The sequence below is a fragment of the Arachis ipaensis genome, chromosome B09 (assembly GCF_000816755.2).
Source record: "Arachis ipaensis cultivar K30076 chromosome B09, Araip1.1, whole genome shotgun sequence".
NCBI classification, from domain to species: Eukaryota; Viridiplantae; Streptophyta; class Magnoliopsida; order Fabales; family Fabaceae; genus Arachis; species Arachis ipaensis.
Window position 1 is genome coordinate 34747766 of NC_029793.2, and position 3432 is coordinate 34751197.

The window sequence follows — 3432 nt, forward strand, 5'->3', positions numbered from 1 at the left end:
CCCTTAATTTTTTATATTTATACTCTAACTCCCTAAACTTTTAGTATTATACACTTCCCCCCACAAACACAAAAATATTATCATTTTAGCCCCTCCCAAGTTCAATGGGTTATTCTTCATGTTATTGATCAAACTCAAAGTGTTATTCGTATTCTTCGTAAATTCTTCAGGTTCTTTCTTTGACTCTTACCCGTTTTTCAATCTTTTCCATAATCAATTTTCACCATAATTTAAAATAAAATGGCAGCCACCATAACTTCTTAATTTCCACTTGATTTCAACACAATTTCAACCCTAATTTGAGAGTTAAGGTTTCGATTTTTTCATATGCCCAAGAACACAAATTCATAGCTTGAATTTCATCAAATTTCATCAAATTTTTATCAAAATTTCATCAAGAATCACTCATATAAATAATCAATTTCAAGCATAACCAAATCATATTATAATCACACAATTCAAACACAATTAATCAAGATTAATTTTACCAAACCTACCTTTATTTGCAGCTCCTAATTCGATTATGCTTCAAGATGTTCCTAGAGCACATTTTTCTCTTAAATCACATCAAGAAAAACTTTAAATCCTCAAAACTCTAACTAACCGAACCTTCAATCACCAGTTAGGATGCGATTCCTCACCTTAATCTTGCTGGAATTTGAAGTTCCTTGGCCCTCAAGTCAATCTAAGCATGATACCTATGGAAGAACATAAAAAAACACATATTTATGCATGTGTTCTTGAAACCAAAGCTAAAGAGAGGAAGAACAACCATCTTACCTTATTTCCAATATTGATAAGTCACATGGTTATGAAGAGAAAGAAGAGAGAATCACTTTGATTGGATTAGAATTTTGATTTGAGTTTTAGTTCAGAAGAAATCAAGTTTTGAAGATCAAGAACCAATAACTTTTTTCTCTTTTCTCTCCTTGGTGTTTTTGGCCACAAAGAGGAAATGAAGCAGCCTTGGAGGTCTTGGGGGTAAAGGGAGAGCCGTGATTGGCTGGTGTGGATGGTGATTTAAAATAATATTAAAATATTTCAAGTGTATAATTACTAAAACTAGATGTATTAGAACACCAGTAACAACACATTTAGAGATTAGTATCTGAGCTACTAGTATAAATGACATTAGTAACATGATTAACATGAGAATAGAAGGTATGATGAGGCATTAGCATTGCTAAAGTCATCAGAGAGTGCTGATGTTAACCTGCACCAGAAGATTGTGAATCCGGTTAAACCGATCTCCTATTTTTTACTAAAACAGATAAAATAATATTATAATATTATATTACTATTTCTCTTCTTATATGAATCGAGTTCGACTCGTCAAACAGAGACTAGCTACGAAAACCAGAGTCTAAAACTCCTAACCGAAACGGCTCAAAAACTAGGTTCTTTGCAACTGTGTCGTCGAGCTTATATCAAAAGAGGTCATTGCTTAGTGATGACTGATGATGATGAATATCGAGGTGCTTATTAATATAGCAGAAGTGCTTCCTTTACTAATCTTCTGGATAACTCCGTATCTTCAGAAAAAATTTTCGTGCACCCGAAAACTATGTTGTAAAATTCTACTCTCCTAAAAGAAAAATTTTGCTCTCAAAATTTCAGTTACCCGAGAACATACATCACCCTAAGCATATAACAGATGATAATCAGATTTAATCCAATAAACGCCAAAAGAAAAGAGTAGTGTGAGACATCATAAAGTCAGATACCTACAACTGCAAGCTACAGAAAAACTAAGAGAGAGCGATGAAGAATCTAAAAAAATGAAAATAAAAATGACCAAACCAATCAACTCCTTATTAGTGGTCAATCTATTGACTTATCATGATGGATTCTTAAAAAATTTTTGAATCCCAACTTATATATTCTAATGTTATTATATGTTTACTCTATCATTATGTTAGCAGGGATTAAAGGTGAAGAGAAGTATTGTGCTACTTCAATTCATTAGAATTTATGGTGAGTTTAAACACTTCAAAACTTGGAAAAAAAATATTGATGTAGTGTCCACCATAACAAGCAATGAAACAAAGCTGCAAAGTTATCAACATTGCCTTTGGTGTGAAGAAGATAAACCATGAGATCATAGGTGTGTACTATAAACGGAATTATCCTTATGCCGCATCTTATTGCCACAAGACAAAAACTACCATAGCTTTTATGATGCCTCTGGAGGATGCTAATGGAAGCAGAGTTAAAGTTGCCGTCTACCACATCGATGCATCACAATGGAATGCCTCTGCAACATGTAATCCGCTATAGCCCTAGCGGATTATACTGTCCACTGTTTCTTCATAAACTGCTAGATCTTGCAGTGATTTATGCATGGTCCAGGTTCTTCAGAAACTGCGACACCCTCTAGCAGTTTCTGCATGACACATTTTCAACGTAATTTGCGCTACCTATAGTAGATTACGTGCAAACTACAAACCACTACATCATGTATAAAGATGTAACCTATTTCATAAAGTTGCAATTGCGTAAATTTAAAGCCCAATTAATTTATTTATGAAACTTACTAAAAAATTCAATTGTCAATAATAGTTTAAGAACAAAATTTGTGAACTAATTTTTTTGAATTCTGTTAACTTCTTCTGTTTTAATTGTTGTTTACTTTCATTCTCTTTTTATTTTTCCTCACGGTATCTCTAGTTTGACAAATCAAAAATTAATCAGCGTGAATCTGAACTCTATTTAAAAATTTCTCATTAGTCAATAAATTATTATATACATAAAGCAAAATTGGATTCATTGATATTTATTTAAGTGAAAGAACAAACTAACTGTTCTACTAACTAAAGTTAGTTTGTTTTCTCTCATTCTCTACTTGTTTTTAATTTTTTATTATTGGTTTAAAAAAATATATTTAAATTTTTTGAGACTAAATATTAATTTTTTTTATAGACATCGGGCATAAAATCCAAAAGAGAAAGAAAAATTTTTGAGACTAAATATTAGTTAAAACAAAATTAATTTTCTCGTTTGACCGATAATTTTATCACGTGAATTTAAATTTATTAGTTGTAAAATATCCTGCTGTATATCTATATGTATTTATATCTGTATACTTTATGCGATTTTTAATTTCTTTTTATAATCATTTAAGAATTTGTTGAGTTGCTAACCGGTATTGTGTTTTTTTCGCCTTAGGCAAAGGAAGATGGGATTTTTATATCTACGTATCACATTACACGTTATAAACAAGGTCCATTATTTATTTTCGAATCATAAAGACTTGGCTGTCCATGAAGTCCCGAAGATATATACACAAAAAATTATACGAACGAAACTCACAATAGAATCAAGAGGGATATTAGGCATGGCAATTTCCCCCGGCGGGGCGGGTATCCGCGGAGAATTACCCGCTGGGGGACGGATTTTGGGAGGAAAATTTCCTCGCGGGGGACGGAGATGGAG